We start from the raw sequence: 12,456 nt of genomic DNA on the forward strand, positions 1-12,456 counted from the left end.
GATTGAGCCACTGCATTCTAGCCTGGGTGACAGAGTGAGACTCCATCAAAAAAAAAAAAAAAAAAAAAGAATTCCCCTTTCTCTGCATCTTTAGCAGCGTCTGTTATTTTATTTTATTTTTATTTTTGAGATGGAGTCTCGCTCTATCACCCAGGCTGGAGTGCAGTGGTGCGATCTTGGCTCACTGCAAGCTCCGCCTCCCAGGTTCACGCCATTCTTCTGCCTCAGCCTCCCGAGTAGCCGGGACTACAGGCACCCACCACCATGCCTGGCTAATTTTTTTTTTTTTTTTTTTTTTTTGCATTTTTAGTAGAGACCGGGTTTCGCCATTCTAGCCAGGATTGTCGTGATCTCCTGACCTCGTGATTCACCCGCCTCAGCCTCCCAAAGTGCTGGGATTACAGGCATGAGCCACTGCGCCTGGCCTCGCAGCATCTGTTATTTTTATTTTTATAGTAGCCATTATAATTGGGATAAGATGATATCTCATTCTGGTTTTGCTATGCATTTTTCTGTTGATTAGTGATGTTGAGCATTTTTCCAGTATCTGACAGATATTTGCATATCTTCTTTTGAGAAATGTCTATTTATTTTTTTGGCCACTTTCTAATGAGTTTATTTGATTTCTTGCTGTTGAGTTGTTTAAGTTCCTTGTGTATTCTGGATATTAGTCCCTTGTCAGATAAATAAATTGCAAACATTTTCTTCCACTTATCGGGTTATCTGTTAACTCTCTTGTTTTATTAGTTGTACAAAGTTTTTCAGTTTAGTTCAATTTTCTATTTGTATGTTTTGTTGCTGGTGCTTTTGCAGTCTAAGCTATAAAATCTTTGTGTGGATTCATGTTCTAGTGTGTTTTCCCTATGTTCTTTTTAGTAGTTTTATAATCATAAGTTTTATGTTTAAGTCTTTAATGCATTTTGAATAGTTTTTTTTAACATAATGACAGATGGGGTCTGTCAGGCCTCTGAGCCCAAGCCAAGCCATGGCATCCCCGGTGACTTGCACGCATACACCCAGATGACCTGAAGTAACTGAAGAATCACAAAAGAAGTGCAAATGCCCTGCCTTGCCTTAACTGATGACATTCCACCACAAAAGAAGTGAAAATGGCCGGTCCTTGCCTTAAGTGATGATATTATCTTGTGAAATTCCTTTTCCTGGCTCATCCTGGCTCAAAAAGTTCCCCCACTGAGCACCTTGTGACCCTCACTCCTGCCCGCCAGAGAACAACAAACCCCCTTTGACTGTAATTTTCCTTCACCTACCCAAATCCTATAAAACGGCCCCACCCTTATCTCCCTTCACTGACTTTCTTTTTGGACTCAGCCCGCCTGCACCTAGGTGAAATAAACAGCCATGTTGCTCACACAAAGCCTGTTTGGTAGTCTCTTCACACGGACACGCATGACAGGGTCTAGTTTCATTCTTCTGCATATGGACATCCAGTTTCTTCAGTACAGTTTATTGAAAAGGGTGTTCTTTCCTTAGTTTTGGTTCTTGGCACCTTCTTCAAAAGTCAGTTGGCTGTATATACATAGATGCATTTCTGGGTCATCTATTCTGATCCACTGGTCAGTGTGTCTGTTTTTATACCAATACCATGATGTTTAAGTATTATAACTGTTTTAGGTTGTGCTGCTATAAAGGAGTATCTGAGGCTGGATAGTTTCTAAAGCAAATAGGTTTATTTAGCAGAGTTCTGTGGGTTACACACTAAACATTGAGTCAGCATTTGCTTCTGTTAAGAGCCTCAGGCCGCTTCCACTCGAGGTGGAAAGCAAAAAAGAGCCAGTGTGTGGAGATCAAATGATGAGAAAGAAGGAAAGAGAGAGTGGGGGGAGGTGCCATGCTCTTTTTAACAAACAATTCTTGGGAGAACTCTTAATAAAGCAAGAACATTCTCATTACTGTGAGTATAAAACCAAATCCTTCATGAGGCATATACCCTCATTATCCAAACACCTTCAATTAGGAACCATCTCCAACATTTGGGATTAATTTTCAACCTGATATATGGATGGATCAAATATCCAAACCATAGAAATAGCCTTGTCATATATTTGAAGTCAGGCAGTGTGACGTCTTCAGCTTTGCTCCTTTTGCTCAAGATTGCTTTGGCTATTCTAGCTCTTTTTTTTTTTATTACATATACATTTAAAAATTTAAAAATAAATTAAAAATTTTTTTTCTGTGACAAACGTCATTGGTATTTTGATGAGAATTGCATTGAATCTGAAGACTGCTTTAAGAAATATGGCTATTTAACAATATGACTTATTCTGATCCATGAGGATGGGATGGCTTTCTAATTGTTTGTGTTCTCTTTCATTTTTTAAATCACTGTTCCATAGTTTTTGCTGTAGAGGCATTTTACCTCCTTGAATAAATTTATTCCCGAGTACTATAAACAAACAAAAAATTTATTCAAAGCTCCCCATCCAACTGAATGGACCCCTTCTCTAAGCCAAAGTCTTTCTCAGGTAAACCTGAAACACTAGCCATAATGGCAATGGGTGGTCAGACATGCCTTATACTTTCCTCCCTTTTTGAATTTAGGCACAGCTGACCAGCATTAACATTAAAACAGAGATCTTAAGACCACCATAACAGACTCTGTAAGTCTGACAAGAAATATTTACAATCTATTGTCTCTGAAGCCTGCTACCTGGAGGCTTCATTTGCATAATGAGCTCTTTGGACTCCACCACTTCTTATCTTAACCAAGACATTACCTTCTACTGATTCTATGTCTTTAGATAAACTCTTTCAACCTATTGCCAATCAGAAAATCTTTGAATCCACCTATGACTTGGAAACCCCAACTTTGAGTAGTTCCACATTTGGGGACCAAACCAATGTATATCTTTATGTATTGATTGATGTCTTATGTCTCCATAAAATGTATAAAACCAAGCTGTAGCTTGACCACCTTGGGCACATATTTTCCTGAGGCTGTGTTATAAGCATGTCCTTAACCTTGGCAAAATAATTGTCTAAATTGATTGAGACTGGTCTTGGATGCTTTTTATTTTACAGTATGTATTTTGTAGCTATTGAAAATGGTATCATCTTCTTGATTTCCTTTTTATAGCTAGTTCATTATTGGTGTATAAAAACACTACTGTTTTTTATATGATGATTTTTATTCTGAAACTTTACTAAATTTATTAATCAGATCAAAGTGTTTTTTATGAAGTCTTTAGGTTTTTCTGAATATAACATTTTGTCATCTACAGAGAGGGACAATTTAACCTCATCTTTTACAATTGGGAAGGCTTTTATTTCTCTTGCCTGACTGCTTGGGTATAATTGTAGTACTGTGTTGAATAGAATTGGTAAAGTGGGCCTTCTATACCGAGTTTGTTGGGAGTTTTTATCATGAAGTGATGGTTAATTCATTCAAATATTTTTTGTACCTATTGAGATGATTAAATGTTATTTGTCATTCATTCTGTTGAGGTAATTTACCATTTATTAATTTGTATCATAAACCATCCTTGCCCACCTGAAATAAATTTTATTTGATCATGATGTGTTATCTTTCTAATGTGCTGTTGAATTCCCTTTGCTTGTATTTTGTTGAGGATTTTTTTTCTATATTTATCAGAGGTATTGGCCTATACTTTTTTTTTGTTTATATCTAGTTTTAGTATAAAAGTAATTCTGGCTTCATAGAATCAGTTATGGAGAAACTGCTAATATTTAACTTTTTTTTTTTTTTTTTTGAGACAGTCTCACTCTGTCCCCAGGCTGGAGTGCAGTGGCGTGATCTCTGCTCACTGCAAACTCTGACTCCCTGGTTTATGCCATTCTCCTGCCTCAGCCTCCTGAATAGCTGGGACTACAGGTGTCTGCCACCATGCCCAGCTAATTTTCTGTATTTTTAGTAGAGATGGGGTTTCACCATGTTAGCCAGGATGGTCTCGATCTCCTGACCTCATGAACCGCCTGCCTTGGCCTCCCAAAATGCTGGGATTACAGTTGTGAGCCACTGAGCCTGGCCAATATTTAACATTTTTTAATAATTTGAGGAAAATTGGTGAAATTGATGTTAGTTTTTTTTTTTTTTTTTTGATGGAGTCTCCCTCTTGTGCTCTTGTCACCCAGGCTGGAGTGCAGTGGCATGATCTCGGCCCACTGCAACCTCCGCCTCCCGGGCTCAAGTGAGCGTCCTGAGTAGCTGGGATTGCAGGTGCCCACCACCATGCCTGGCTAATTTTTGTACTTTTTTTCTTTTCTTTTCTTTTCTTTTTTTTTTAGTAGAGACTGGGTTTCGACACGTTGGCCAGGCTGATCTCGAACTCCTGACCTCAAGTGATCCACTCGCCTCAGCCTCTCAAAGTGTTAGTATTACAGGCATGAGTCACCATGCCTGACCATTTATTTTTTATGAGTGTGGTAGAATTTGGCATCAAAGCCATACAGTCCAGGGCTTTTCTTTGTTGAAAGTCTTTCTAATACTGATTCAAACTTGTGACTCACCATTTGTCTGTTCACATTTTCTATTTTTTCCTCATTCAGTCTTGTGGATTGTATCTCTCCAGGAATTTACACATTTTCTGTTTTTCTGTTTGTTATTACGTAGTTGTTCATAACAGTCTCCAGTGCTGACGAAAAGAGCCAAATTCTGTAAAACATTTAAACAGATTTATTCTGTTTTAAATGACCCATGATACAGTCTTTAGGAGATCCTGAGAACGTGTGCCTAAGGCAGTTGGGGTGCAGCTTGATTTTATACATTTTAGGGAGACATGAAACTTTAATCAAATACATTTAAGAATGTATTTATTGGTATGTATTTATTGGTTAGGTCCAGAAAGGCAGGACAACTAAAAGTGGGGACTTCCATGTTATAGGTGTATTTAAACTTTTTCTAATTAGCCATTGGTTGAAAGAATTATCAATAGAAAGGAAAGTCTGGATTGCAATAAGATATTGTAGAGACCAAAATTTTAGCCTGCAGATAAAGCCTCCAGCTAGCAGGCTTCAGAGAGAATAGATTGTAAATGTTACTTATCAGACTTAAGATCTGTGTTGATATTAATGATGGAGAGGTATAATGAAACAGGTCTGACCCCCACTTCCTGTCATGGCCTGAACCAGTGTTTCATGGTAGAGTGCCCTAGCCAAGGACGAAGACCATTTAGATGGTTGGGAGGGGGAGTTTACAATTTTATTTTTGTTTACACTGATGATATTTCATATGTTGTGACATCAATTGTGATTTCTGGTTTTATTTGGGGATTTTCTCTTTCTTGGTTGGTGTAGGTAGTGATTTGTCAATTTGATTTATTATTTTTTTTTCCAAAAAAGCAGCTATTCATTTCATTGAATCTTTATATTGTATTTTTAGTTTCTACCTTCAATTAGTCTGCTCTGATTTTTTCTTTCCTTCTACTAATTTGGGGTTGGGTCTGTTCTTTCTTTTCTAGCTCCTTGAGTTACATGATTAAATTATTTGAAATTATTCAATTTTTATGAAGTAGGCATTTCTTGCTATAAGCTTTTCTCTTAGCACTGGTTTTTCTGTATCCCTTAGGTTTCGTATGTTGTATTTGCATTGTTATTTGTTTCAAACATCTTTTTGATTTCTCTCTTAGTTTGTTCATTGACCCAATAGTCATTCAGGAGTATAGTGTTTAATTTCCAAAGTTCTTGTTGTAATTGATTTCTAGTTTTAATTCATTGTCATCTGTAAAGATACCTTTTATGACTGAATTTAAAAATTTGTTGAGACATGTTTTTTGGCCTAATATATGTTCTATCTTGGAGAATGTTCCATGTGTCAAAATAAACAGCAACAGGTGCTGCCATTGAATATAATATTCTCTAAATGTCAGTTAGGTCTACTTGGCCTAAAGTGTACTTTGAATGCAAAGCATTTTGTTAATTTTCTGTCTAATATGTCTAATGCTGAGAGTGGGGTGGTAAAGTCTCTGACTACTATTTGAGTCTCTATCTCTGCTTAGATATAGTAATATCTGCTTTATGTATCTTGCTGCTCTAGTGTTAGGTACATATATATATATATATATAATTGTTATATACTCTTGCAAAATTGTATAAAGACTTTCTTTGTCTCTTTTTACTATTTTGACTTAAAGTCTGCTTTATTTAACATGAAGATAGCTACTACTGCATCCTTTTGGCTTCCATTTGTGTGGAATTTATTTTTAATTCCTGTACTTTCAGTCTATATGTGTTTTTACAGGTGAAGTGCCTTTCCTATAAGTATCATATAGTTGGTATATATATATATATATTCAGCCAATATATATCTTTTAACTAAAATTAAATCAATTTAAATTCAAGGTTATTATTGATATAGGGGGACTTATTCTTGTCATTTTGTTAATTGTTTTGTTCTTTTGAATGTCTTTTTCTCTTAGTTTCTCTCTTGTTGTTTATGATTTTGGTTTGGTAGTTTTTGGTAAGTGCTAACATTTGAGTCCTTCCTCTTCTTTATTTGCATGTGCTCTACCAGTGTGTTTTATACTTCAGTGTGTTTTCATGATGATAGATACCCTTTTGCTGCCAGGTGTGGGATTTCATTAAGCATTTCATGTAGGGCCAGTGTAGTGGTAATGAATTCCCTTAATTTTTGCTTGTCTTGGAAGTAATTTATTTCTTCTGAATTTGTGAAGGTTTATGAGCCTACTATTCTTGACTAGAAGATTTTATTTTTTCTTTTTCTTTCAGCACTTTAAATATGCCATCTCATTTGCTCTTGACCTGCATGGGTTTCTCCTGAAAAATTTACAGTGTATCTGATGAGGATTCCTTTATATGTGAGTAGATGCATTTATGTTGCTGTTTTTAGAAATCTCTATCTTTGACTTTTGACAGTTTGACTATAATGTGACTTGGAAAAAAACTTTTTGAGGTATATCTATTTGGGGATCTCTGAGCTTCCTATATATGGATGTATAAATCTCTTTCTAGACTTAAGAAGTTTTGAGGTATTATTTTGTTAAACAGACTTTCTATGCCTTTGCCTTTCTCTTCACCTGTGGAACACTCAAAATTTGAATATTTGATTACTTGATGGTACTCCATATGTCAAATATGCTTTTTTAAAATTATTTTTATTTGTTTTTTTGTGTGTGTGCGTGTAATTTCAAAAGATCTGTCTTCAGGTTCTGTAATTCATTCTTCTGGTTGATTTAGTCTAATTTTGAAGCCATCAAATGTATATTTTGCATTTACTGAACTCTTTAATTCCAGGGTTTCTGTTTACTTATTTTTAAATTTATAATATTTATCCCTTTGTTGAATTTTGCATTCATATCCTGAATTGATTTTCAATTTTTTGTATTGTTAATACGTCTTCTCTTGTATCTCACTGAGCTTTTAAATATCATTTTGAATTATTCTGACATTTCATAAATTTCTTTTTTTATTGAAACTTGTTATTCCAGAATTAATTCTCTCAAAAGTGTCATGAGTTTAAATTTTTATTAGAGAGTTGAATCATTTGACATTTAAAGAAGTGTTAATTTGCTATTTGTTTCTTGTATGTCTTATACTTTTTGCTTAATTTTCTATTGCAGCCTTCTTTTGTGTTAATAAAATTTTGTAGTGATGTCTTTTGATTCCTTTTTAATTTTTAATAAATATTCTGTGTATATATTTATGTTTGTCATAGGGATTACATATAATATCTTAATGTTATAACAATCCTCTTAAATTAATATAAACTAATTATATACAAAAACTCTTCTCTTTTACAGCTCCTTACTCTTCCTGGTTTATGTTTTAGATGTCAACAAATTACATCCTTATTTATAGTGTACCTATCAATGCATTAATAATTTTCTGCATGTTTCTTTTAAATTTATACCAAAAAAGTGGGGTCCAACCCAAAATTACAATACTACATAGATAAATGGATATTAGTTATATATCCTATATATAGATTATGAATATAATGTATATGTTATATATGTGTTTGTACATGCACATTTGCCCAAGTATTTGCCTTTACAAAAGCTATATCCTCATATATATTTTAGTTACTGTCTAGCATCTTTTAATTAGAACCTGAAGAATTCTGTTTAGCATTTCTTGTAGGGCACCTCTAGTGGCTCTTTCTTGGTTTTGTTTGTTTGAAAATGTCTCATGTCATTCTCATTTTATATAGATTTCCTTCTCCAATTTTATTCATCAGTGTTTTATAGTTTTGAGTATACAAATATTTCACAGCTTTTGTAAAATTTATTCCTAATTATTTTATTTTTATGTTAATGTAAATGGTATTGTATTCTTTTTTTTTTTTCCCCCCTTGAGATGGAGTTTCGCTCTTGTTGCCCAGGCTGGAGTTCAATGGTGTGATCTTGGCTCACCACAACCTCTGCCTCTGGAGTAGCTGGGATTACAGGCATGCACCACCATGCCCGCTAATTTTGTATTTTTGGTAGAGACGGGGTTTCTCCATGATGACTAGGCTGGTCTTGAGCTCCTGACCTCAGATGACCGGCCCACCTTGGCCTGCCAAAGTGCTGGAATTACAGGTGTGAGCCACCGCACCTGGCTTAGAATTGTATTCTTAACTTCCTTTTCAGATTGTTAATCATCACTGTACGAAAATGCTACAGGTCAGGTGTGGTGGCTCACACCTGTAATCTGAGCACTTTGGGAGACAGATGCAGGCAGTTCATGAGGTCAAGAGATCGAGACCATCTTGGCTAACATGGTGAAACCCCATCTCTACTAAAAATACAAAAATTAGCTGGGTGTGGTGGTGCGTGCCTATAGTCCCAGCTACTCGGGAGGCTAAGGCAGTAGAATCCCTTGAACCTGGGAGGTGGAGGTTGCAGTGAGCTGAGATCCTGCCACTGCATTCCAGCCTGGCAACAGAGTGAGACTCCAGGCTCAAAAAATAAAAAAAAAAGCTACAGATTTTGCATGCTGATTTTGTATCCTGTAAATTTACACAATCTGTTTATTATTTCCAATAGATTTTTGATGGAGCCTTTAGGATTTTCTCTCTATATAATCATGTCATCAGCAAACAAGGAAAATTTACCTTTGTCCTTACCAATTTTGATGCCTTTTATTCATTTATTTTGCCTAACTGCTCTGGCTAGTACTTCAAGTACTATTGTAAATAGAAGTACTGTAGAAGTGCTGATTAGACTTCCTTGTCCTGTTCCTGATTTTAAGAAAAACTCAACTTTTCATTATTGGGTATGATGTTAGCTGTGGGTTGTCATATATGGCTTTTATTGTGTTGAGTTACATTCATTCTGTACCTAATTTGTTGAGAAGTCTTATTATGAAAAGATGTAAAATTTTGTCAACATTCTGTACATGACTGCTAAGTCCATTTGGTCTAAAACAGTTCAAGTACAGTGGCTCCTTTTTCGTTTTGTGTTTCAGTAATCTACCTATTGTTACAAGTGTGGTATTCAACTATCCTACGATTATTGTGTTGCAATTTCTCTCTCCCTTCAGATCTACTAATATTTGCTTTACATATTTATGTGCTGTGAAATCGGTTGCATCTATATTAAAAGTTGTTACATCACCTTGATTGACTTTTTATTTATACTGACCTTTTTACATTTTTACAGTTTTTTACTTAAAGCATATTTTGTCTGATATAAGTAGCTATCACTACTCTCTTTGGTTTCAAAGTCCATGGATTTTTTCATCACTTAACTTGCAGTCTGTGTGTGCCCTTAAACCTCTTGTAAGCAACATATAATTGAGCGTTTTATTGTTTAATCCATTCAGGCCATGGGAAAATTTATTTATATTCAAGGTAACTATTGATAGTAAGAACTTACTGCTGACATTCTATTCTTTTCTGGCTGTTTTGTAGATCCTCTGTTTCCTATTTCCTCTCTTAATGTCTTCCTTTGTGATTTGATGGTTTTCTGTAATATTATGCTTTAATTCCTTTATCTTTTTCTTTTGTATGTCTAATATACATTTTTGCTTTGTAGCTACCACAAAGGTGATGTAAAACATCTTATAACAGGATTAGCTATACTTATATCAGACCTTAGTATTGTCACTTGAATGATCCTTGTTGGCAAGACCTGTGGGAGATCTTCAGTGTCTGTGAGGGGTGTCAGTAAACTCATCTGTGGCTCTCTGCCCAATAACCAGGCTCTAGGGCTGGCAATCCTGAAGGCTGTAGCCAATGATGTGTTTCAGGGCAGAAGTTAGTTGTAATCATGAGTGTTCCAGCACAGGCCACCTAGTGGTGAGGGCTGGGTTCAGAGGTATGAGTTGAGGCTGAGTAAGAGTGCACATGTGGCAGTGCTTGCTGTCAGTTTACACATGAATGATTGTATGGCCATCTGAGGTTCAGCAGTAAGATGAAGTCATCTGTGTATGCATGGGCAGCTTCAGGAATAAGCTGTAAGTGTGCGCAAATGTGCAGCTGCAGGAGCCAGCTGTGTGTGTAGGTAGTATTTTGGAGGCAGGAGACAAGAGGCATGGCAAGGTGCTTGTTCAAGCCCAACTGTGGGGCTGGGCTGGCAGTGTGCAACAGCCCAGCTTCAGTGGCCAGTCTTGGGTGTGCAAAATGGTGGGACTAGAGCCTTCAGCAGGGGTCCTGGGACTATTTGTGGGCACAAGCACAGTAGCTGCACTGGGTCTCTGGGACAAAGCACCTGCAGAGGCAGCAGCTGGGGTGACTCCACAAAGGAAGTCATGGTTTAGTCTCCTGGAAAATGCTAATGGATGCTGTAGTGAGTCACCTAGTTGGGTTAACTATTGTGAGAGCAGCTCAGGTGGTTCTACAGAGGGGAGAAGAGGGAAGAGAAAGAAAGAGAGAGAGCGAGAGAACATCATCTGGTCAGGTATCTGGTGACTGTCAGTGTTGCTTGATGAGTCCCTGGGCCCAGGTGTCTGCAGCAGCAGCAGCTGTGACTCTGGGTGACTCCAGGAATAGGGAGTGTCTAAGGTACATGGAGATTGTGAAGAAAAAATACTGCAGGGCCTTTGGTGGCAAAAACTACAGAGGGTTTTCTGCTTTCTTGTTGGCAGTTTTCTTCAGTGGTGAAAGCCACTAGGCTCCTCTGTAGAGCGAGTCAATGATGTTAGTAATCAAGAACATGCAGTAGTTCTGGGCAATGGAGTAGTTCTGCAGGGGCTACACATCCACCAGGAGGGTTGTTGAGGTCCTCAGTGGAGATGTCTGCTAGAATCCTGTGCTGAGCAGACCACTAGGGTTTGCTCTGAGACTATTCACATGGCTGATACTGATTGAGCCTGTCCCCTTCTTTTTCTCTGCCATCTCCAGGTGTCTCAGCCATACTAGTTCTCCCACTGATCTGTGTAGAGTGAAACTAAAGCTGGTCATTTGGGCAACATTCCAAAAGCCTGAGGAAGCTGGTTGTATATCCTCCTCTTATTTTCCGTGCAAGGTGGGCAGGCATGCCAGAGAGGTCCCACTCCATGCTGAGAAGTGCCAGCTTGAGGAATGGGTTAATGCAGGTAAAATGATTCTTTTTATACTTTTTGTGTGGTTCTTTTTCTGTGTGTGTGTGTGTGTGTGTTTTCTTCACTGTATTTCAGAGGCTCCTAAGTGGACCCCTAAGCTCTTTCATTTAGTTTTATTCACAACAAATTGTTGCTCTTTGTGGGAACAGGAAGGCTTGATTGCAGACTCCACCATACGATGATGTAATTATTTTCATAAATTTTTAATTACAAAAAAGATATAATTTTTTTGAACATAAACTCTGATATGCCATCTGCAATGGGAATATTTAGTCTTTGCCTTTAAGAGGCTTTCATGTATTCAATGATTGACATAAGTCAATAGGCAATTACAATACAAATGTGAGTATACAGTGCTATGCAAACACATGAAAGGGACATTTATCATATTCCAATGGATAAGAAAAGGCTTACCTTAAGAAATGACATCTAACCTGTGAGTAAATGGGAAATGAAGGAAAATCGTTCAGGCAGAAAGAGCACCATGTTTCAAGATCCCTAAGACCAAATGTGGTAAGACCATGGGGATTTCCAGGAATTGAAGTAGTTAAGGATTGTTTTGAGAAGTGAGACTAGATAAGTACCTCTTAATCAGATAATGAAAGGCCTTGGCTAGAATTTTAGAATTCGGAATTTATTCTGACAGTGATGGGAGCTCATTGATAGGTTTTAAACAATTAGACACAAATATTTATTGAGTGCATACAATATGTAAGTATTATAATAATTGCTGTGTGAGAATGCAAAGGAACTCTATTATCAAGTAAGTTAAAGACAAAAGAGAAACATAGAAAATAACAAGTAGGTGCTAAAATGTGTGTCTTCTTGCTAACCGTAAGTGCAAAAGAAGCTAAAAAAAAAAAAAAGAAAAAAACGTCATCACTGGGGCCAGTATCAGTCAAAATTTTATTTTTATTTTTATTTTGAGAGACGGAGTCTGGCTTTGTCACCCAGGCTGGAGTGCAGTGACGCGATCTCGGCTCACTGCAACCTCCCCCT

General features: G+C 36.9%; 1 protein-coding gene across 7 annotated transcripts in view; it reads right to left on the reverse strand.

The window, feature by feature from the left end:
* The window catches only part of SPIN4 (spindlin family member 4), a 287,004-nt gene that overhangs the window by 107,866 nt on the left and 166,682 nt on the right, over nucleotides 1–12,456 (reverse strand). For 2 of the 7 annotated variants that reach the window (XR_012429760.1, XR_012429762.1), the window contains one exon: nucleotides 4,559–4,630. The exons of the other annotated variants lie outside the window; for them this stretch is intronic. The gene's annotated coding sequence lies outside the window, so the exon portion shown is untranslated. Of the gene's footprint in view, nucleotides 1–4,558; nucleotides 4,631–12,456 lie in introns of those variants that run through there. 7 annotated transcript variants of the gene reach the window in all.

This window comes from Macaca fascicularis, chromosome X, assembly GCF_037993035.2.
Source record: "Macaca fascicularis isolate 582-1 chromosome X, T2T-MFA8v1.1".
NCBI classification, from domain to species: Eukaryota; Metazoa; Chordata; class Mammalia; order Primates; family Cercopithecidae; genus Macaca; species Macaca fascicularis.